A 25,229-nucleotide genomic window follows, 5' to 3' on the forward strand; every position below is an offset into this window, starting at 1 on the left:
TAAACAATCATATTTCCTCCTTTGTAGAAAGTGCATGATTACATCTCCAAACATGGTGAAAGATCCGCAACACGTCTGGCATCAGGCAGCATGAGACAGCATTTCCTTCTGAGTTTAAAACAACACATAATGGGATCTTTTTAGCACTCTTTACCCCCTGACAGATATCCCTTCCTGGGAAGATCGTAGATCAATACTGAGCCCTTTTGCTCTGAGTCACTTATCCGACTGTAACTGAATACCAGAGCAGTCAATAAGTGGTCATACATATTTAATGGAAAAGTGAAAGAAATGCAGTTGTTTTCTATTTAGATTGACCTGAAACATATGAAATATACTAAACATGTATGAGAAAATCAGGCTGTGCTCACTCATACAGCATCAACATAAAAACACACACTAGATTCATGAGAATAAAAATCCTGTCTACATCAAAAGTCTATATCTAATTAATATTTCATACACTATGCTAATCTCACTGTCTCACTTTCAGAAGCGACTTCGTGTATTTCAACCCAGCTGGTAATAAAATCACTTTTGCATGAATTTCATCTTTAGCTAAATCTGATTTACTCAGCTTAAGTAAAGCTGCAGGTTTGACTGTGATTTAGTGACTGCAGTGCACACTTTTGTGTCTGTAATCAGAATTATTATTTAAACTGATTCTCAGAATAAATCGATCAGGTGGAATTACCAGCTGAGACATCGACTGTGCAGTAAAAAACGGTGTCGTATCATCTGTACAGAGACTGCAGATGAAAAATGTGAGCATGTAATGATTATTGCTGCTTTTCTGGAGTACTGATGGAACAAACTCTCATAAGATCTGATACTTGAAGATAAAATGCTGAAAATATGGCTGCATGTGCAGGTCCTATTAAAGAGGTAATGTATGGATTTAACCGGTGCAAGAAAATAAAAATCCAGAATGTAAATAATGCAAAAGTGAATATGCATCTCGAAGAAGAAGCTCAGAAAAATTTAGCTAGCTGTAATATCAAATCCAGGAATTTGGATGACATTGGTACCAACTACTATATTTTCCATCCATCCATCTTCTTCCGTTTATCAGCGGCCGGGTCGTGGGGCCAGCAGCCTAGGCAGAGAAGCCCAGACCTCCCTCTCCCCGGCCACCTGCTCCAGCTTGTCCGTGGGAACCCCAAGGCATTCCCAGATGAGATATAATAACTCCAGCGTGTCCGGGTACTTAAACTCTTCCACTTGGGGCAGGAACTCATCCCTGACCCGGAGTGGGCAGTCCACCCTTTTCCAGCTGAGGACCATGGCTTCAGATTTGGAGATGCTGATTCTCACACTCAGCTGTGAACCATTCCAGTGCAAGCTGGAGGCCATGACCCGATGAAGCCAACAGAACCACATCATCTGCGTGAAGCAGAGATGAGATTCAGAGACCACCCAAGTGAAAGCCAAATTGACTAGACCTAGAAATTCTGTCCATATAAATTACGAACAAAATCTGTGACAAAGGGCAGTCCTGGCAGAGTCCATTACCCACCGGGAACGAGTCTGACTTATTGTTGGCTTTGCAGACCAAACTCTTGCACTGGTTGTATAAGGATCGAATGGCCGGTAGCGATATTCCCGAAGCACCTCCCACAGGACACTCCGAGGGACACAGTCGAATGCCAAATCTACTATATTTTTTTTAAGTAAAACATCTAATTTATTATGGTGACATTAAACTGGCCAACATGACACTCACCGTGCATGTTCTTCAAATAGTTGACACTAAGGAGATGAGTGATAAAACTATGGTAACAGTTTGTTACAACGCTAGCAGTGCAGATTTTCTTCCCATCTGAAGAAAACATGCACAATATGTGCTGTGCAAAGTTTGGATTTTAAGTTTTCTTTTTTCTTTGTTGGCTTCTTGGTCATTAGACAAATTGCAGCCTGAATGCTCATTGGCCCATTCTGAATACAGTGCCCCCTCCTGTGCTGCTGTATAAACTCACTTGTATCTATTTGATTAACTGTGCAAGTGGCAGCCAAGATGAAATCCTCCACATTTATTGCACCTGGCGAACCAGAACAGCATTTCCATTTTGAAGCAGATCTCTCCTGCTCTCCTCGCTGAACACTCGTGGCATCATTTTGATACGCCAGTATTTGCCAGGGCTGAATGGTGCCGGGATGAAATAGGAAGGGACGGCAGATTGAGCTGCACAGCTTATTCTGGGAGGCGACACGGGAGACGAGGCCGAGTGGGATGGCAATCCATTTGTAACTGTGACCGAGCGCCTCGAGGGGTGAAGTACCTCATTTCAATACACACACATTCAGAAATTCAAAATCAGCATGCTCACCCACACGCAAGATTTGATTAAAAAGACTGCAAATGTATGCTGATAGATAATAGAAGAAATGTCAGACTGTTAACCTGGTGAGGAGAGTAAGTGTTTCTGCATGAATGTGTGCGTGCTTACGGACAGGTGCATGCAGAAACATGTGACTATCATTTGAGTTTAACTGGAATCACATGTCAAAGAGCTCTGAACAGCCGTGTGTGTGTGTGAGTAAAGTCTCTTTAGTCATAAGCTGTTGGCTTTTCCAGTTTCCAGCCTCAGTCCAGTGACATGTAACTGGCTGGACCTTTGCAGCCTGTTGTTTACATGTTGTAGCTGTGTACTGACACCAGGGGGCAGTGTCAGAAATACGCTGACCAGCTGGTCTGGTCTGGCTCATGTTTGTGCTGTTGTCAGACCTTTAGCTTAGCCGCTCCTACAGGTATGACCAAAGTCGTAAAAGAGGAAGAATGAGTGTTTTAGTGAACTGAACGTGAACATTATAAACAAAGAAAATGTAAAACAAATGTAATCACATTTTTTTGATCTTTAATTTATTTTTGTGCTTCTTTCTGCTCCTAAATGCTGCAGTTGCTCCTTCTCTATTGAAGCCCACTTTTCAACCACACCACGTGCGTGTTGCATTCTTAAAATCCATCACAAATGCACCACAAACTGCACTTTGTGATAATTAGTCATTCTAAGCTGGCTGTGTAGGTGTTGCCTCAGTGTCTGGTGCCGTCCAAGCTGACTTCTTACAGACCTGACTAGCTAAATCAAACAGGTCACTTTGGTTCAGTTGGAGGTGAAAGTGTTTTTTTTTTCCTTCTATCTTGAGTACTTTTTTGGTCACTGTCTCAACAAGACGGCAGCTGTCGTGGTAAATGTCCCGGCTGCTTTAAGGAGGTCAGAGGTTACAGTCCTTACAGTCACCTGCAGTTCAACTATTAGATATTAAACTCATTCTTTTAACCACTGAGGAAGAGAAACAAATATGTGGCCTTTTGGATGAATGGACTGCATTTTACAGCTGCACAGCTCTAGTCTTCCAAAACACTCAAAGTGCTTTATACTACAACCACATTTACTCACACACACACTTTTATTATAGCAATAAATATACAATTTAACTATCACGCACAGTTTATGGGCTTCTGATAGCGAGCGAGTCTCTGTGTCCTTCAACAGAACAGTGAACACTGGAAACAGACGCCACACAACGAGGAAAGGATTCTTTCTTATTATGCTGCTTTCCTGAAACTTCTATATATGGCTATATGTGTGCATGTGCTTTTCTAATACCACTGTGGCCAACTTTCTGGTGCATGAATAACACAGCATGTAGTGCTGCAGTACGTAATTTGGGTTATTTTGAACTGTGAATCATCCAAAGCTACTGTAGTGGAGTCCAAGAATAAAAATCTAGTGCTGGAAATGAGCAGAATAGGTGCACACTTAGCTAAATGTCACATAACTGGTGCCTTGGGCTTTATTATACACAACAATAAGTGAATATTAACTATCAGCAGTGATGTAAGGTGTAAAGTTACTACAAAACTACCACACAGGAGCGCCGATGGGAAATAATAAACACTAAGTTTATTTAAGTTTTTGTTGTCATATTGCAGTTTTTTTGTTAGATTTTGTGTATTATATTGTATTTTGTATTTTTTTGTTATGTATTTTCATAACAAGGATGAAAAGAAGTTCCACAACACTTTATGTATCTGCTATCGGGGGGAAGACGGTGGGTGTGTGGCTGCTGTGTGTTTGTGCGTAGCATAATCGGCTGCTGACATTCATTGCCGTAATGTATAAAGACACAGGAACCCATCTGGGCCCACGCATCCCTAACAGGACGGGCCATGTGTCCGTGTTTAATACGATCCCAGCTGGTCAGGTGTGGCATGTTTCTGTGATACAGTGAATGTGGGTTTTTTCATAATAATGTTTTTTACAGTTTGTAACAAAGGCAAAGATAAGAAGGTCACAATTATGATGATAAATTCTACTATTTAACATTTCCCTCTGAATATCCTTTCTTTTATTTTATGAGACTTCGAAATGGCTTCCAGTATATTATTTGAAACTTCCAACCCTGAGCTGGAAAAAAATTGAAGACTGGATGTATGTTGTTTTTTTTCCTGGTATTTCACCTGAACAAAACGTGCAGCAGCGTAGCAGAAGCAGGGACGTATCTCACGAACTGGACGAGGGGTCTGCGTGTGTGTCTGTGTGTGTGCACACATTTGGAAGCAGAACATTTCTCTTATCATTACAGAAACAGACTCAAGGACTCACTAATGGAATAAAGGAAAGATGCGGCTGTCAGACAAGGACATCTGGAAGAAGAGGACACACACACGCGTGCACACGCACACACACACACACACACGCACACACACAGGGGGCATTCTCTTCCTAACTTTGAAAACTATTAAAAATGATGACTCTTTATAGTGTCACGATTTAATTACTAATACTTAAATAAAACATGTCGATTCAAAAGAGAAAGTGGGCACAAGATAAAGGCCAATCAAAAGGGTGATAATAAAGCAGTACCTGGCAACTGTGGAAAGGAAGAACTCCCTTTTAATAGGAGGAACCAGGCTCAGGAAGTCAATGATTCTCCTCAGGAAGGCCTTTCTAAAGCTGAGGAAAGCTCATAATACACAGTACATTAACCAAAACCTAACCTGCCAATGCCATCTGGTGTTTCCTACAATCTGCTGTTAGCAATCAGAGGCACGTCTAAGCTCACTGAAGACATTTAGTCGTCCGTTTAAAAAAAAGAAGAGATGGGTCTGACATTTTCAAATCACTGCAACCCAAACAGTCTCTGCTTCTTCATCTCGACACAACAGAAATGCAATCTTCAAAAATAATTCATGTGAGAAAAGACTGAAGCAATTCATCACGGCGTTATCATGCGAAACGGAGGAGCGCTCCTCTACTTGCCTCCATTTACATACTCATCAGACACCAGAGACCTCAACCGCAGCTCGTTATGTAAGCGCTTATCAGTGGGCGGTTAGCACTGGACTGGAAGCTGAAGCAGCTCTCCGGCATATTGAACTTCTCTGTTCTGGTGATAGTGGAGGGGCTTTAAAACCTTACATAACCCTCCCTTTCACACAGGGCCAAATATACTATACAATCACTGATGACAGCCCCCAGGGGCAAGCCTCCCTCCCACCTCAGCTCCCATTCCCCAGCACCCAACCACTTTCCCTCCATCCTCAACCATCCTTTCTTCTTCTTCTTCTTCAGCTTCTTTTTTTAATTTCATAATCCGGGCGCTGGCAGCAGTGCGTGACGTGGGATAATGTTATCAGGGCCAGGCAGGATGGCTTGCTGATCCTATCCAGTTAATTGGAAGTTGTTTCCAAGTTTTGTGGAAGGAGATGTGGATGGGAGCGACTGGTGAAGACAAGCACGAGGCTGTCACTGGAACATGTTGATGACAGGCAAAGGGAGCGTGTTTCAGGGGAGGGGAGGCAAGAAAAAGGAGGAAAAGCTTTAAATGTGTGCATGAGCAGACAAAAAGTACACATGAATGAGCTTTAAAGGATAATGCTGGCTACAGGCTATTCTGTGTTTCTGTGTGTCATCAAATACATGCAAACACCAAAAACCATTAAAAGAAGGGAAAAACCCTGTTTTAACTGTCATTAATAATCACTGTTTAGGCATCCATATTATTATTAACCACACGCGAACAATTATCAAATGAATAAGTTCTGCATTTTTGGTAACTATGTTGTAGGTGTTGTAGGTTTTAGTTTAGTTTGAGTTAACTATAATAACCTTGGACAGAACCACCCTTTAACACCTCTGTTTTTAACACGTTTGATCCTCACTTCATTACAACCTTTGAACCTTTGGAAAGGTGGCTCTATAATCTATAATAAAATTTTTTTTCACTATGTTGTAGTTCAAGTGGTCTGAGAGGGAACCCAGCTCCTGCACCTCCTCTGGTTCGCAGGCTTTGGAAAATCCTGCTTGTACTCTAATAGAGGACTTTGGCCAACTGTGGGTCTGTTAGGACCAGTGAATAGTGTAACCATGGAAAAGGACACAGAGAATTACTGTAGTAAGTAATGTCACAGTAATGAATTACATGAGTAATGAAAGTCAGTTTGCATTAACTGTGTACAAGAAAAATCCTGCAGACCACATCAGCGTTAATATAAAGTCCCCAGACTTCAGACCCTAGAATTCCCTGAGCTGCTAGTATAGCTATAAAGTTCAAGTCATCTCCTTTCCAACAAACAACAACAACTAAGCTGTAGTGCCTCTCCACTTCACTGTGCAATACCTTTTGTGCAATACTTTTTGTTAATAATCAGCAGTGCAATAGACTCCATACTTGAAATGTGCAATTCACTTGTATTTTTATTTTTATTTTTATTCCTATTTATTCTATTTATCCCCTTTGTATATTTTATCTATATATGTCTTTGTATTTATATATGTGTGTATATATATATATATATAATATTCTTAACTCTGTAACTTCTGTCGGTGCTGTGCTTTTTGGAAAACAAATTTCCCAGAGGAACCTACCCGAGGGATTAATAAAGTTTTATCTATCTATCTATCTATCTATCTAAACGCAACCATTTCAAAGATGGAAAGTAAAGCTTCAGCAAGCAGGAACGGAACCTCTGAGGGAAGTTCCCCTCTCGACTAAGCAAGTTTCAGCACATCAGTCACACCAGAATTGCTCCTGTCCTTTTTAACCAGTTCCAGGAACTTACAATTTGTAGTGCTTAGCGCACATGCACTCGCACAAACAGACACACACATCCAGCTAACCTTTCACCCTGTGCTTGATAAGCTGACCCTGGGGACACGTGGGCAAACCTGGAAGGGAAATCAATACTGGACGAGTGGACCGAGATGGATTACTGACAGGAGCCATTTTTCACAGCAGGTTAGCAAGACTCCACCACAACACTCCATCTTCATCTGTCCAGGAAGGATGTGGGAGCACAAAAATCTTAATGTAGTGTAGCATCCTAGTGCAAAAGTATATTCATTTTACCCTTCATATGCCCAACCTGCCATTCCATCTGGTGCCAATGGGACCGGGCTGTGCCCCTGATGACAACACAGTCTGAGAAGCTTGTAAGGCGGCGCCATCAGTTCTCTGAAGCTTTCCTGGTATTAACCCTCTCAGGCTCAAATTAAGTTTTTGTTGCTAATGCACAAAAGAATACCTGCAGTGGTAATTCTGAGTAAAAAAACCTCATAAAATAGCTTTTAGCTTTTACCTGATTGTAAAAGCTAACAATCAGGTTGTTAGCTTTTACTTGTTGCAAATCTGCAACGCCTGCCTTGAGAGGGTTAACAAGTAAAATGGCTGCATCATTTGTTGTGCTTCATTCATGTTGTATCAGATTGCCAAGGTACCTCTGAGAAATTTTAGAGCATGCTGAATAATAAATAATGTTAAGTAAAAGGCTGGTTTACTCTTCAGGGGTTTGGATAAGCAGAAGTTCATATTTTGCATGTTTGCTGCGGCCTGGTGATGGGGATAAGGAGGTTTGCTCTTTTCCTCTGAGACCAAGCTTGCTAATTCTGTATTTATTGCAGAGCTGTTACTTACTGATCTTTTTTAACAGAATTAAAACAAAATGAAATATTGAAATGTTGGTCAATCATTGCCCCAATCTGCACAATCTCATACACACACACAGAGACACACAGACACACACACCTTCATACACCAAGTTACTCTTTGCACAGTGCTCAGGCTTTTGCACATTTCTATTGCACTGTTGTGTCTGTATTGTTCTCTTCTGTCTGGTGTTGCACTGTCTTTGTTTTGGTTTTTTGGAATTTTTGCACCCTGCACTTTATGTAGTTCTGTGTTGATTGTCTGTTATATGTAGCACCATGGTCTTGGAGGAATGTTGTCTCATTTCACTGTGTACTGTACCACTGCACAGTGACAATAAAGTCACTTGATTTGACTTGACTTGTTCATTTATGCTGATATTCAGGGACCCCAGAGAATCCCCAAATTTCACCTGGTCACTAAAATAAACAGAATTTCTATGCTACAGCAAAACTGATGTTTGCTTCATTCAGTTTGAATGTTATATATTCCATTTAAATAAGCTAGATTTTCTTTGTTAGGGTTAGGGGTTAGGGTGATGGGTGATGAGTGGGGTGGATCATCTGTGTATGGGGAACACATTAAGTGTGTTCCCCATATTTATCAAACCACAAAAACATCATCAACCTCTGAATTATGTAGCCTATTTATTTTGGGCTTTGTCATTTTGAAGATGTCTGGATAATGTGAAGACTACAGAGGTCAAAAAGCACCTGTAGGCAACTGTTGTTGTGATTCGGAGCTATATAAATACAACTGAGCTGAAAATTCCAGCAATGATGTGTAAAAACAACTTCTGCATAACCATGCTGTAGGCCTCCAGCTGAAACCATTGTTTCTGCAATCCCACTGTTTCAGGCCTGTGTTGCATTATGAAGTAGGATGAGTTTCATCAAATCTGAATCTTATATCTTTAGTCCTGAGACCAAATAAACACCAAAGTCCGATCACCCCTGAACCTAACACGATTATTTGTTCCTTCATAGATTCTGCACTCAGGCTCATATTTTGAGTCTCTCCATGCACAGACTGCAAATATGTTTCACTTTGTTTATCAGAGTAAAACGCTGCTGCCCGCTCTACAAATAATACATTGATGATACAAAAGTCACCAAAGACAGAAAATAAATGGCACAGACGCCAGTAAATGAATTAATTATGAACTGCTAACACTGTTCCACTCTCTCAGATTTGCCGGGCAGAAACTTTAGCACTCCAGACATTATTTATTCATGTAAGTCTGCAGTGAAAAATGATTTCCTCAACAGAGGCTAGAAGGCAAAGGAGGTCTACAGGACTGCATTTGATTATTCTTCTCATTATTCTTCTCGAGTCACTGACCCACTGTGGTAAAGGAGCTTCAGAAAGACCGCGTCACAGAGACAGGGCTAATTTTAACTTGCATATTTTACATTTTAATAATAGTTAATAGGGTTAATTTTAGCACTAGCTTTATGAAGAACTGATATGATGGATTAAATATGACACTATTCCTTTTTTGTTAATATTTAATGCAAGCCTGTCTTGAGAATGACAGATCCACATTTTAGTTACGGATGGTTGCTAAATTAAATTCTGGATCTTTCTGTTCATACTTGCCACTAATATCACAGAAAACTAAAACTCAACATTTAAGATTAAAATGTTTTACATTTTACATTAATTAACACTGTGAAACAAAACATTATCGGGTAATTTGGATGCAACAGTGAGGAATGTTACCTTCAGTCAGGAAGTTCCAGGATTAACAAGTTTATGTACAGGAAACAGAGCAGGCAGGTTCCAAGTTTTATTGACTGAGAACCAACTGAGGACAAAAGGTTACAACAGAGGGCCACAGAGGAAAATGCACACAGTACTTTCTGTTCAGAGAATGGATGGTTATCATGGCAGGTTTTTTTTTTTTAACAATTAGTGAGGTAGCTGTTAGGTTCCCGGACGCTCAGTGTTTATTCTGCAATGATGGCTAAAGCAGTTGATACTGAAGGACAACGCTCCTTTGTCCACATGAGGAAACAATAATAGTATCACTGAGGAAACTGTGGCGCCTTTCTAAAACTGATTTAAGTAGCACCTCTATTTTTTCTACATATGTAAGATGAAAGGGAAAAACAAAAGGCAGTGATAAAGATGGCTATCTAGTCCACCTATACAGTACAAGTATAGATTATTATTATATTAACTTATTTATTAGATTAGATTAGATTATTATACTAAATATTATGAAGCTCATATAATATTGAATAGAAGTTTGTTCCACATCATTAGGCCTGAATGAGCAAAACCATAATGTCCACTGTTTTAATCCTGTACTGTGGAACCTGTAAGTGATTCACCAATCGGATGGATCCGGGAGCGGGATCAGGTGCTACTGGACTGAAGTCATGAGTTCCCTAGAGTATTTAGAAGTAGAATGGGAGCCTTCAGTTTTCAGGCCCCTCTTTTATAGAAACAGCTTCCATTTTGGATTCAGGAGACAGACACTATCTCTACTTTTAAGATTAGGCTTCAAACTTTCCTTTTTGCTAAAGCATATAGTTAGGGCTGGATCAGATGACCCTGAATCCTCCCCTAGTTATGCTGCTATAGGTGTAGGCTGCTGGGGGATTCCCATGATGCACTGGGTGTTTCTTCTTCACTCATTTCTCACCCCAACCGGTCGCAGCAGATGGCCGCCCCTCCCTGAGCCTGGTTCTGCCGGAGGTTTCTTCCTGTTAAAAGGGAGTTTTTCCTTCCCACTGTCGCCAAAGTGCTTGCTCATAGGGGGTCATATGATTGTTGGGCTTTTCTCTGTATCTATGAAGCGCCTTGAGGCGACATTTGTTGTGATTTGGCGCTATATAAATAAAATTGAATTGAATTGAATTGAATTCATGATGTACTAAGAGACCTCTCTGCACTGAATCATACTTGTTTTTAATCTCTGGCTCTCTTCCACAGCATATCTTTTATCCTGCCTTCCTTCTCTCACCCCAACCGGTCGCAGCAGATGGCCGCTCCTCCCTGAGCCTGGTACTTCCTCTTACAAGGGAGTTTTTCCTTCCCACTGTTGCCAAAGTGCTTCCTCATAGGGGGTCGTATGATTGTTGTGTTTTCTCTGTATTTATTACTCTAGGGTCTACCTTACAATATAAAGTGCCTTGAGGCGACTCTTGTTGTGATTTGTACAAATAAAACTGAATTGAATTGGATATATGTCAATGAACTTGGTGAATGTTGTCAGCAGTGCAGACTGAGACGGACCCCTTCAGCCTCAGCAGTTTGTGCCTAGCACCAAAGGACGCCACGCCATTAACATCCTGTGCTCTGATTTTTTTCCTGGTGAGTAAATGCTGAATCCACCTGATGTCAAAGAGGTTCGACTTTGTTTCTGCAGGTTTAAACTTTGATAGCCACTCCACGCTGGCAACCCCACGGAGAGAGGACGACTGTATTTTCACACTCTCTTTGTTCTAGTCGTCTCTCCGTCTGTTTGTGTCTCTGTGTCTTTGTCTCACTCTGCCTACTACATTTTCCCCCTGCTGTTAGTCTCTCTCACCCTCTGCCTCTCTGTTTTATCAAGCTTACTTTATATTTCCTCCACTTTTTCATTTCCTGCCTAATTTGGAAATTTACCCAGCGCTGTTTAAGCTGAAGCTCAGTTCTTTGTTTTTCCTCCATAAAAAAATATTTTTAAATAATATAAAATTGTTTGTAATATTCCAGGAAATTGTCGATGGTATTTACTTAAAATTTCAGGGAATGATTATAAGGAATTGCACTCATAAATATGATAAATGTGATTTTGAGCAGTGATGACTTATAATATAATAATACTATTATTGCAGTTCAATTCATTTTCAAACATTAAGACAGCCTTTATGTTGCTGATGCTAATATTGATGAAGGCCTTGGGATTATACCAAGCTCTAACAGTACACATTTGGGTTTTAAACATAGTGTTAAATTTATGCATATAGGTTCAGATTTTCTTTAAAGTCTGCAGACATGAGTAAATAAATGTTTCTAAACTGAACTAAAATAACATATTTTTAGTCTCATCTCAATTCAGCTCCACTTTATTAATAAATCACATTTAAAAGCCTGGATACAATAAATAAGAAGATAGATAAGAAACAAATAAAATACATGTGTGGGTGCTAAGCTTATATAATCATGGCTTTTAAAAAAAGGAGAGCGAGCAAGTCAAATGCTGCGTCTTCAGTGAGCACTAAACCTGTAGCTTAGTTCTGTCATTTGATCTTCGAGGCGCTTTGCAGGCAGTCAAATATAAGACAGGTGCCTCATCCACACCAAAATAAAAACATTACAATTAAAAGCTGCTTTTTAACCATGCTCAGGTAATGTGTGTGTCATGTTAACCTGCTCATTTTAGTTAAAGGATCGGCCTAGAATAAATACAACTTCTGACTTTGGTCTACTTTTTAATCCTGCATGGTTACCTTAAAAAAGCTAAAGTTAAGATTTAGCAGTGTCACAATAATGAAACCATTCCCTGGCATCTGACTCCTTGTGGTCAGAAAATCAGTGGGGATCATTTGAAAGGTACTTGTCTGACATTTTTAAGGTTTTTATTAAATTAACAGCTCTAAATGAGGTTCCCTTGGTGAACATTTGACTAAACTCAGCAGGCAGCTTCTACAAACTACACTTTCCTCCTTTTCGGTTTGATTTTCTTCTCGTTAACAAGTGTCCATTTCATGCTGCAGTCGTGCTGGTTGGCTAGTTGGTGCAGATGATAGCAGCAGGCACACGACAAGACACTCATCTTAAACTCCTGACACGGTCTGAAAATGACCTTGACCACAGCTATTGCCAGCTGTATTAATCAAGCTCAAGCAAAGCAAATGTAAACACATCTTTGGAGCATCAACACATCCAACATCAAACTTCATTACAGATGCAGGATGCCTCACAGATGCCTGTGAAAGGATCGTTTATATATAGACTTGGACATTTGGACCATGCACATCTGCATTTGCATCTTGGTAGGTTTGAAAATGACTAAGTGGAACTAAGCAGGAAAAAACTCCAGCCAACTGCCAAATAAATAACCTCTGAGGTGTTTTCCAGCAGATGAGTGAACAACTCCACAACAAAGTGCAATTAGCATGAAACTACAAAGCTTAACACAATAGATAAACAAACACTGAGTGAACAAAAAGACTGAGAGAAAAGGCAGCTGGTGATGAAGTGCAACCAAACAGCTGGTGACATTTTCAGAGTGAACTCATTCAGCCTGAAGACAAAAGACCCCAAAAAACAAAAGACCCTCAGATGCTGCTGACACGTTCACCTCTGACAGACAGAAACACTATTCACGTGCTGACATTTAATCATCTCCTGATATTTTACTGTTTCCATCAATCCAGAACATCATTCAGTCGTTTCTCGATCTGTCGATCCACTCAGCGGATGTCTGAAAGTTCTCCAAAACCTGATCACTCGTTTGAAAAATCATTACTTTACATAATCAATTCACTATTTTTAGGATTTCTTTTTGTTGTACATAGAAATATAAATTAATTTAACTGTGGATTTACATAATAAAAGGCTTATAAAGGAGAAGAAGTGGATATATTAATACTGAAATTAATGGCTGTTTAAATAATCTTTTTTTTATGACGGGATAGTATAAGTAATAAAAATATGATAATAAAACACAAGACAGACGTAATCTGAATTAAAGTGATGGTGCAGACCTCAGCCTGACTGAAATGGACCTTAAACACTTGCTAACCTTAATGAACTATAGCAACATTGCAAAGAAGAGTGGGCCAAAGTTGTGCATGACTTCATCAGAGACTGATGAAGTCATGTACAAAGGGATGATTTCAGGTTATTGCTGCTAAAGGTGGCTCTACAGAGGAAGAACAAGCACAGTGAATCCAGGGAAGGGTCAAAGTATAAGACAGCAGAATTTGCTTTTGCTTGAAATCCTAGTAGTGATGCATACAATGGAGCCCATGATATAACACATACCTCAGGTGATTCTGGCTGCTTTTCTTGATATAGGTTGATATGCCTCCTCCCCTCCGGTACTGGAGGCTATAGGGGGAGGAAGTGGGCTATATATTACCATCGTGGCATTTGTCCATTTGTCTTCCCGTTGTGTGTGTGAAGCAAGAGACAAATGAATAGAATGAAAAGAAATGAGGACAGAGGGAGGGACTGGAAAGAGGAGGAGGTAGCAAGGGAGGATGGGAAGAAGAACATGACTTGCCAGAAAATATACGTAGGGCAGAAGACTAGATGGGAAAGAAGAGAAGAAAGTAGACTAAATGAAATGACAAAGGTATATGAAGTATATGATACAACAGTACAGACTGTGCAAAACCTTTAAGACAAGGTTTCATATGTTCATATGTTTTTTTTTTTTTGTGATGAAATGCTTCATCACGAAAAACAGGGCATTAAAAAAGAAAAAAACAAGTTGATGTCGAATGTTGAATATGTAGGCAAAGGACAATTCTTGGTAACAAAAACGTAGTGACTGGCCTTTGTAGCTGAGGTAGTCCTGACCAATCAGACTTGAGAGTGTTCTGGTTGCATTCAGGTAAACAGTCTGTGTGGAGAGCTATAACTTAGATTATTTACTTGCACTACCTTTGATGCAACAGAAATCCCAAAATATTGGCCACTGACAGCAGAGGACATCATGGCCACGGCCTAAAATCATCAGATCACAACCACAGGTACGTGTTAGTTCTGATATTATTAAAATAATATCATTTTAAAACAAACTTTGACAATAATGATCATGTAGAATCCTAAACAGTGAGCACTTTTCTCCCCATCCTGCTGTAGTGGATACAGGAGAAAATGCAGCACATGATCTAAACATTTATACATGCAATTACAATGATTAAACTTAATGTTGCACCACATAATGCACAGTAAACATGTACACCCTCTTTCTTTCAGTCTGTTGACTCGATTCAGAGAGTGCTAACAGTTTGATGCCCCCACAGGTGCTAATTCAAGATGCAGACACGAGTCACCTGCTAACAGCTGCAAACGCCACTGTCCTGGTCAGCATGTTAAACCCCCCCAGAGCCAAACATCTGTTCCCATGCTCCTCAGCACTGACTCTGAGCGGTGCACAGATCACTGCCGCTTGATGCTTGAATATTACTACAATAATAAATTCTCATGTGTCACGACTGAACAAGTACTGAAAGTACTCATTTATGTTAACGAGTAAAGACAGTATGTGCAGTCTGAACTGCACCAGTTTCATTCATGTTTTTATTTATAAGGTTGCTATAACAAAATGTTACAGCTGTGAACATGTTAACTATTATTTGATGTGTGTTGCTAATTCATACAGCAAAAACACAAAGTTTTGCCTTGAAATGATTTGTAACAATCCGGCTATTTTACCATCTCTCCATAACTGAAGGTTTTAAACAGTTTAGAGGTTTCCCCTGAGAAGACTCTAAAGCTGTGAAACGTGTTCACCGCACACTGAAAGCAGTAGGAAAAAATTCACACAACAAAAACCTTGCAGCAAGGAAAAAAAAACAAAAACCATTTGTACACAGGAGAAAAAAGGCTGAGGTTGAGCTGCACGAGAACAGAAAATAGCTGCAAATCTTTCTTTCACCCAGTAACCGTACACTTCCTGAGATGAATGTGTCCAAAAACAAGGAGAAGAATGATGACGATGATGCACCAAAATGAGGTGCGTGTTCCTCTGCCGCTGTTTGTACGGGACAGATGTCCTGAGAGGGGAGGATGCTTCATTATGCATGGACAGATAAGTGGTTTGACTGTCTGCTCCGCTGTGCAGGACAGATCTAGGTTAAAGGTGCATCTTCTCCAAAGATGCACGGAAACACGTCCACAGATAAAGAACTGTGTTTTCTGCACAGCAAGGTGTCCAATGGAGTCAGTGTCCACACCTTCTGGTTGGTACATGAAAATCAAAAGTCAAGAAGGCCTCCAAAGTGAGCAGGATTCATCTTTTGACCAAGAATACTTCAAAATACATTTTTAAAAATCTAAAAGCAGACCTGCAGCTTTAGCTCTGATCAAAGCGTTCTGATTTGCGTCAATCTGATGCTTGGATGCCGATCGGGTTTACTGAACCATTTTTATTTTCTCATTCCTCAAAGGAAGAAGGATATTTGCGTTGATGTACTCTGATACAGTACGTAACTTAGGTGTTCTTTTGGACAGCTCCTTTAAACTTGATAAACAAGTGTCCTCTGTAGTACAGTCTAGCTTTTACCAACTACGACAAATCTCTAAGGCTAAGCATTACATACTGCGAATGGATCTTGAAAAACTTGAAAAACTGAAGTAACCTTTGTTACTTCAAGATTAGACTAGGGCAACTCCCTTTACCTGGGCCTCCAATCTGCCCTTCTTCATAAACTACAACTTGTCCAAAATACAGCAGCACGCCTTTTAACGCCTTTTTACTAGAAGGTTTTATTCTATTACTCCAAACCTTGCTCACCTACATTGGCTGCCCATCAAATATCGGATTGATTTTAAGATTTTATTGCTTACATTTGAAATCGTAAATAATATTGCGCCGTGCTATTTAACTTAACTTCTCAGCCTGTATACTCCTAGGAGAGCACTTCAATCATCTAGTCAAACGCTCTTGGTGCAACCTAGGTCCCAGCTGAAAACCAGAGGTGATCGTGCCTTTGCCATTGCTGCACTTAACCTCTGGAACAGTCTTCCAGCTGATATTCGCGGTTCAGAATCTATTCAATCTTTAAAACACAACTGAAAACTTATTTATTTGATCTTGCATTTTCGATTAGTTAGTGATTTATCAGATGTACACTTTGTACTTTTATTGCATTTGTATGTAATTTTAACATATTGTGTTACTGGGTTTTTCCAGTTGATATTTCTGTGTTGATTTTACCTAACTTTTATGCTAGGAGTGAAATATTTCTTTTAACATAGTACTCCCGGGTTAATTAGTGCTTTGTTTTGTCTGGAAATGTATTTGTACTCTACTATTGCACCGATATGTAATTAATTTTGGTCTTTAAATGTGCTATATAAATAAAGTATTGATTGACTGATTGATGTTGATGTGGCTGTTTGAGCCTTAACTTACACACAGTGCAAAGAAAACGTGTCCTACTTCAAATAGTTAGGTAACAGATAAATTTAGACATCTGAAGTTTGTCAAAGTCTATATTTGGCAAACTGCTCCACATCTTTCACATCTCTCAGAGTTGAAATGACTCTTTTCCTTTTTTGGGTTTCATTTTCTTTCTTGTTCCATTTATTTCAACTTTTACACACCATCCTCCACTGATTACCCATGCACACAAAATGTTCTGTCAAAGAACAAAACTCCTCTCCATTGGTTATGAAACCCTGTTAGAAATGCAGGAAATAAAGCCAGCCATGGCTGTTTTCTCATGTTGGATTCCAAACGAGTATATGACCAGAATGTAAGAGATAATGAGATGCGTTCGTTGGTATAAACGTGTGACAGATTACTGCTGAATATAAATGCTGTTTGTTTCTTCCTTCAGCTATTTTTCCTGTCAGAACGTTCACTCTATCCTCCTCCCTCCCGTTTCACTCCATTGGGGTTAAGAGGGCTGTGGTAAGTGGCCGGCAGCATGCTGGGAGGGTGGGTGGCGATGCTGTGTGGGTGGGAGGTTTGTTACGCCTGCCAACTGCTCGAGTGATGAATGTTGCTGAGAGAGGGAGAGCTGTGCTGGAAAAAGGAAATTAAAAAAATACCGCACATTTACATTTACTTTACTGTCAGGAGGATTTCAGCTATATTTTTATTGTTTTCCAGTTTTTCCTGTGAAATCACATTTTCTTTGCGGCATCATCTTCAAATATTTTGTTGCTGATATTTGTTATTTAGCAATTTGGGATAAAAAATTAACCTGAAATCAAGATCATTTGTGATTTACTGACAGCGGCCTTATTGATTAATACATTTTGCTTTGTGTGGGAGGGGTGTAATCAAGTTACGCCCTGTTAGCTCTTCCAGCGGATGATTAGCATTAAACACAGAGCTTAAAAACACAAAGAGCAAAGGCTGCGGTCTGACAGAGGCCCCACATACAGTCGCATTGTTTTTAGAGTGTATATCAGATAATTGCAGAGCTTACTGCACACAGCAGGAAGTCTTGGGAAACTGTATTGAATCCAACACTGAAGCATTTTGTCTAAATGTGCATGCGTGCCAATACTGGTCAACTGCAACATAGTTATAAACTGAAGTCTAGAACGATACTTTATGCATTTCAATTAAAATCAGTGATTAAAGCGTTGAGACAGACATCGAGGCTGGCTTCATACAATTTATTTGCACCTATTAGAAACACCAATGCTCAACAAGAACGAGGTAACACAGCTGACCTACCAACAGCTTAACCTGGAATATATCTTCCTTTTACATGTCAGAACCTTCCACTATTACCTTTAGACCCCAAATATGGTATAATATTGGTGGTCTTTCTCTATCAGACTTCATTAGCCCTGGAGGATTCTGACCACAAATGGACAGACAGAGCCGTCCAGAGATGTTGGCAGTGACAACAACATCACAAAGAAACTCTCTTTGTGTGTAATCGTTGTTTTTCTTTTCACGCCCAGATGTGCTGCATATATCTAAAAGCCATCAGAAGGAAGAACGCTAAAAGTCCACAGAGACCACAGTACAGTGAGATGCAGGAGATTTGACCCCAAATAAATCATTCATGGAGAGAAAACTACAGCAGCAGAGTTTAGAAAGATGGTGAAATGGATAGCAGTGCGTACAAGTGGCTTCAGTTTGTCCAGATATTAACTGGCACACTTCTCATCATGACTGGAGGTGAAGTCTACACCAGCCTCAACTGTAGAGCATCACGTTGAGTTGGTTCATAATTGATGAAAGCAGATACTCCATCTGGGACAACTCATGGCATCTCAACACAAACACCTGCATGTTCATTTTTTTGTTTTTCTCGCAGGTGCAGAGATTAATCAGATCATTTAAGAGCTGCTGTGGACGGGAGGCGCAATTAGAGCATCCTGAAACTGTTTTAAAACTTGAAAAAGTTTTTCAAATCTTCTCGATTATGTATCAATAAAAACAACAAGAGTGTCTCCAGTGTTCTCCATATGCATCCACTCCATTGTCCAGTCCATATACAGAGATCTAATTCTAATTCATGACCTATTTCTGTTCTAGGCCTTGTACGGTGAAACGAGACACTACAGTCATGCTGCCAACATTGTGCTGAACAGTGTAGCGGGGCCACGTTTTGTCCCATTTCCTGTTATAGACTTGTAATGTGAAAAGCACCATGATAAGCACAGTGACAGCTGTGTGTTAAACACGACTTTAGAGGCCTCAGAGCAGCGGCAGCTCGCCAGAGCAGGCTAATGCCCGCATACATGAAGACTTCCTGTGCAAAACACAAAGAGAGGCCAATGAAACGTGCAACTGAAAAACCCAGCATACCGTTTCAGCAGGACTTTGGTCTGAATATACTGAAGGCGGTCAGCTGGAATTGAGCAAAATGGCTTTGCTTTGGCGTGGACACAGTGTGGACCGGGCACAAGTTATTTAACTGAGAGATGCAGTGAGTGCAGTTAATTAGGTTGGGATTGCAGACAGTGATTCATTACATGGCTGATTGAACAATAAATCGGTGTGTTTTCTGAGGGGTGAGATGAGGGGCTCTGTGAAGCCGAGGTCTAAGTGCGGAGACCAAAGAGACGGAGAAACCCTAAAACTGATGTGGTTCTGAGAAAAAACAAAAATAATGAGTTGAAAAATTACTTTTCCCTGCCGTTTCTTTATTGAGCCAGTTTTGTAAGAGAAAAGAAAAAATAGGAATTTGTGAATTAGAAAGAAAATTTGTCATTTTTACATGAAAATTTATTTTCAGTTCATTGGACCATTTTAATTCTAGTCATGTCCCACTCATTTTAAACTACATTAAAAATCTGAATTCTGAACTTGTCTTCTACCATTCATACTACTTCAAGTCAGCCACACAACCCAGCTGATTCGGTTTCATATAAAGCTCAACCTTTCTGACAAGTCCCGACCTCTCTGCAGGATTTAGTTTTCCTGTAAGTCATTGGTTTTGAAGGTTTCTTCTGTGTGTGGAGCAGATTGCAATCATACCATGCACATTCTCATGTTCGTCCATTTCTGTCATTTGATAATACAATACATGCAAAAACACAGGAGAAGACATGCACTGAGTCAAATAATGTAGTTTTTTTAAAAAATACAATTGAATTCAACACCTATACACACAGTCAACATTTTTTTCCCTTTAAGACCCAGTCTTACAGATTAAAATGGATAATAATAAAAGAAAGTCATCCAGAGGATTTTCAGCCTTTGACTCCACCACAGCAGCAAAGAAGACATCAAGGTGAAGACACCACGTCAGAGTGAAGCAGTAACATGCACTGAGAGCGCTCCGTCTCTTCACCCTCCCTCCTGGTGCTGCTTTTTCTCCCAAGTCAGCCAGAACTGTCGCCCATTGGCAAACGCTGACACGGTGAACCACGGCAACAGGTGCCAAAGGGTCGTTGCCAGGGCAACAGAGGCAATTTGCATCAGCCAGTAGATAAGCGTTAAAGGAAGGAAGACATGCAGGCTAAGTTTAAGAAGCAAACTGCATCTGCTGCCACTTGTGGGCCTCAGACAACACCCGGACGAATGTGATTAGCTGATGCATGCAGGGCTACATAACATTTATGTGACAGCTCCACCGTCCACCACAGCCCTGACATGTGAATGTCATTTCATTCGATTCTAATATGTATAGAGGAGAAGTGCTCATTTCCAGTTTCATATTTGGATTCTTCTACACTGTAAGTGTGGCTTCACATGGGTCACAACAATCCTTATTTATCTTACACTGAGCTGTGGTGCCATACTGACTGGCTGCCCCTCATAAACAGAAGGCTTGAACAGCTGGCTGTTGGGGCTTGTGTGCTCGCAGCCTGTGATGGATATTCACTCTTTATAAGGATATTCACTCTTTACATCATAATGAGCCCAAAGTAGGAACAATATATATATATATATAGATAGATAGATAGATAGATAGATAGATAGATAGTGGGGGTGCAACGATACTCGTATCGATATTGAACCGTTCGTTACAGTGCTTTCGGTTCGGTACGCATATGTATCGAACAATACAAAATTTTTAATTTATTTTATCAACTTTCCTTCTGACGGTGCTGTCTGTGTTGAGCGCTCAGTGTATCTGAGCTCGACAGTGCAGCCTAGGCGGAGTAGTCGAACACAGATTTACTGAGCGCAGGGCAAGCTAGCAAGACAGAAGCTAAGCTCGTTGCAACATGGCAAATTGAACCTCCCCCACCCTCATTCAGATCTGGTGTTTGGAACTATTTTGGTTTTCATGTGAAGTATGACCCTGAAGGTAAGCGCATCATGGACTAAAGTAAAACAGTATGTTGGATGTGCCACGCAATGCTCAATTACATGGGTGGGAACTAGTGTGTTAGCGCAGTTAGCTCGTGTTGGCTGTCCAGCCTATCTGCGGTAGCTCGTTAACGGAGATTTGCCGTGTTGTGGCGTTAACGTCATTTCAGATTAACGCTGACAGCACTAGTGGGAACACAACGAATATGACTGCACATTTACTCCGACATCATCCTAGTGCAAAGACAAGTGGAAGCAGACAAAAACAACAAGCACGCATGCTGCAAACTTTACCCGAGTCATTTAGACAGACCGTTAGCACATGATTCTCCTTATGGGGACCTGATATGTTTAATATGTTGCTGAGAATATAGCCCAGAAGAAGCGTACAGTATAGCTTTTATTTTGGAAAGAGCCATTTCTCTGTAATAAACTCTTTTCCAAAGATGAGTGATTCCTCAATCAGATACAGGGCTCGCAAAATCGCTAGCCCGAGGTCCCGGGGGTAGCGATTTTTCCAGTCGGGCTACCAAAATCTATCTCTGCCCTGCCCGTCGGCCTATCGTAGGAAGGAAAAATATATGTCAATGCTTTTGCATTCTTTCGGAAATGTAGCTGGGTAATTATGTCATTGGCATCGGTGAACCACTGTCAATATGTGACATATTGAAATCGCGTTTGAATTTGCGCTTGTTTTTTGCTGTCACTTTGCAATCGCGTGAACTGTGTATAGAGAGCGACAGCACTGATTGGTGAGTGATGATAATTTGCGCACCAATTCCTCTGACATCGTCTTATCAATCGTTAGCTTACTATGCAAACATGACAAGTGAAATCTCCCGCAGCTTAAACATGTGAGAGGTTGATCGCAGAGAATCGCTGAGCGTTATGTGAGTGTGTGTGTAAAAGCAGCAGGATATATATTTTAGTTCTGCTGAGCCAAATAAGACAGGTCAGGGTGAAGAAGTGACAGCCAAAGAAAAGCTTACCACAAAACGGAAAAGTTATGACAAATCAGACTATAAGGCAAAAAGAAAGTGCAGCTTTATGGTTTCATGGACAAAAGAATTTCTGTGGCTGCAATATGACGAGATAAATAACCAGGGCTGCACATAAGTGGTCCGCAGGTGCACATTCGCTGTCAAAATAAAAAACACGCACAAGATAAGAAGTTGCAACGCGTGTTTGCGTACATAAGATTTTCAGGAGGAGGACAGACATTTGTTTAGAACTCTTAAAGATGTCGAAGAAGCTCCTTTAAGCAATTACTTTGGTGTTCCTCCACCTCCAAAGAAATGTCAGAAGGAGTCCGAACCACAAAAGAAGCGCGTATTCTCGGAAAAGTGGTTGCAGGAGGTGAGCTGGCTTCAAACAAATGATGAACGCATAGAGATGTGGTGCAGAATGTGCCGAGAAAATTTAATAAATGACAAATTAAAAAGGCATGAACATTTTTTTTTTTATCGAAAAAATATCGAACCGTGACACCAAAGTATTGAACCGAACCGAACCGTGAATTTTGTGTATCGTTGCACCCCTAATAGATAGATAGATAGATAGATATCCCCATATATATATATCCCTATATATATATATATATATATATATATATATATTTATACCCACATCCCCATTGAGTTGTGGAGGCCAACCTCAAGCCCATAGCACAAGTCACCATCAAGTGCGGGATCTACCAAGGAGATGCTCTGTCCCCACTGCTGTTCTGCATAGGCCTTAACCCCCTCAGTGAGATAATTGACAAGACTGGCTACGGATACCGACTACAGAATGGAGCAGTTGTCAGCCACCTCCTGTACATGGATGACATCAAGCTGTATGCCAAGAGTGAACGAGACATCAATTCACTGATCCACACCACCAGGATATACAGCAATGACATCGAAGTGTCGTTCGGGCTGGAGAAGTGTAGTCGGATGGTAACAAAGAGAGGGAAGGTAGTCAGAACTGAGGGGCTCAAACTACCAGAAGGCAACATTGCAGACATAGAGGACAGTTACAAGTACCTGGGGATCCCGCAGGCGAATGGGAACCATGAAGAGGCCACTAGGAAAGCTGCAACCACCCTGCAGAGGGTCAGGCAAGTCCTGAGAAGTCAGCTGAACGGTAAGAACAAGATCCGGGCTATCAACACGTACGCCCTGCCTGTGATCAGGTACCCTGCTGGGGCAATAGGCTGGCCAAAGGAGATAGAAGCCACTGACATCAAGAGAAGAAAGCATGTAGGGTTTCACCCCAAGTCCAGCGCCCTGAGGCTGTACGCTAAGCGGAAGGAAGGGGGCCGGGGACTGGTGAGTGTCAGCACCAAAATCCAGGATGAGACAAGGAACATCCACGAATACATCATGAAGATGGCCCCAACTGACAGCGTGCTCAGTGAATACCTCAGGCAGCAGAAACCCAAGAAAGTGGAGGAAGGCGAGGAACCATCATGGAAGGACAGGCCCCTGCACGGTATGTACCACCGGCAGATAGAGAAGGTGGCTGATACCCAGAAATCCTACTAGTGGCTGGACAAAGCTGGACTGAAAGACAGCACGGAAGCACTAATCATGGCAGCACAGGAACAAGCACTAAGCAAAAGATCCATTGAGGCTGGGATCTATCACACCAGGCAAGACCCAAGGTGCTGGCTGTGTAAAGATGCCCCAGAGACAATCCAGCACATAACAGCAGGGTGCAAGATGCTAGCAGGCAAGGCATACATGGAACGCCATAACCAAGTGGCTGGCATATTATAAAGGAACATCTGTGCCGAGTATAAAAATGGGAGATGCCCCCAAGGGTGATGGAGAATGACCGAGCTAAGATCCTGTGGGACTTCCAGATACAGACGGACAAAATGGTGGTGGCTAACCAACCGGACATACTGGTGGTAGACAAACATGAGAAGACGGCCGTAGTGATCGATGTAGCGGTTCCGAATGACATCAACATCAGGAAGAAGGAACACGAGAAGCTCGAGAAATACCAAGGGCTCAGAGAAGAGCTCGAGAAGATGTGGAGGGTGAAGGTGACGGTGGTCCCAGTGGTAATCGGAGCACTAGGTGCAGTGACTCCCAAGCTAGGCGAGTGGCTCCAGCAGATCCCGGGAACAACAGCGGAGATCTCTGTCCAAAAGAGCGCAGTCCTAGGAACAGCTTAGATATTGCGCAGGACCCTCAAGCTCCCAGGCCTCTGGTAGAGGACCCGAGCTTGAAGGATTGACCAAGGGCTCAGAGAAGAGCTCGAGAAGATGTGGAGGGTGAAGGTGACGGTGGTCCCAGTGGTAATCGGAGCACTAGGTGCAGTGACTCCCAAGCTAGGCGAGTGGCTCCAGCAGATCCCGGGAACAACAGCGGAGATCTCTGTCCAAAAGAGCGCAGTCCTAGGAACAGCTAAGATATTGCGCAGGACCCTCAAGCTCCCAGGCCTCTGGTAGAGGACCCGAGCTTGAAGGATTGACCACCCACAGGGGCGAGTGGGGAATTTACACACATACATATATGTATATATATATATATATGTATACATATATACATATCTATCTACATATATATATATATATATATATATATATATATATACATATATATATATATATACATATATATATATATATATATATATATATATATACATATATATACAGATAGATAGATAGATAGATATTTTTATTTATTTATTTTTATTTATTTATTTTTTTAATATGGAAAAAGTATCTGAACCTAAATTATGAAGGTCAGCCAGAAGTTTGTGTGTTTAGCACAAGGATTACTTGCATTATTGAAAACCTTGGCTGTTTAGCATAACTGCAACAGTATATTAAAGCAAATGAGGAAAAGCATAATAGAACTGCTGTTAGATAATCAAAACTATGAGTTTGCATTTTTAAGCAGAA

General features: G+C 40.9%; 1 protein-coding gene across 2 annotated transcripts in view; it reads right to left on the reverse strand.

Moving 5' to 3' along the window:
• cplx2b (complexin 2b) overlaps window positions 1-25,229 on the reverse strand; it is a 70,583-nt gene that overhangs the window by 24,950 nt on the left and 20,404 nt on the right. The window lies entirely within an intron of this gene.

The sequence above is a fragment of the Neolamprologus multifasciatus genome, chromosome 2 (genome assembly GCF_963576455.1).
Source record: "Neolamprologus multifasciatus chromosome 2, fNeoMul1.2, whole genome shotgun sequence".
NCBI lineage: Eukaryota > Metazoa > Chordata > Actinopteri > Cichliformes > Cichlidae > Neolamprologus > Neolamprologus multifasciatus.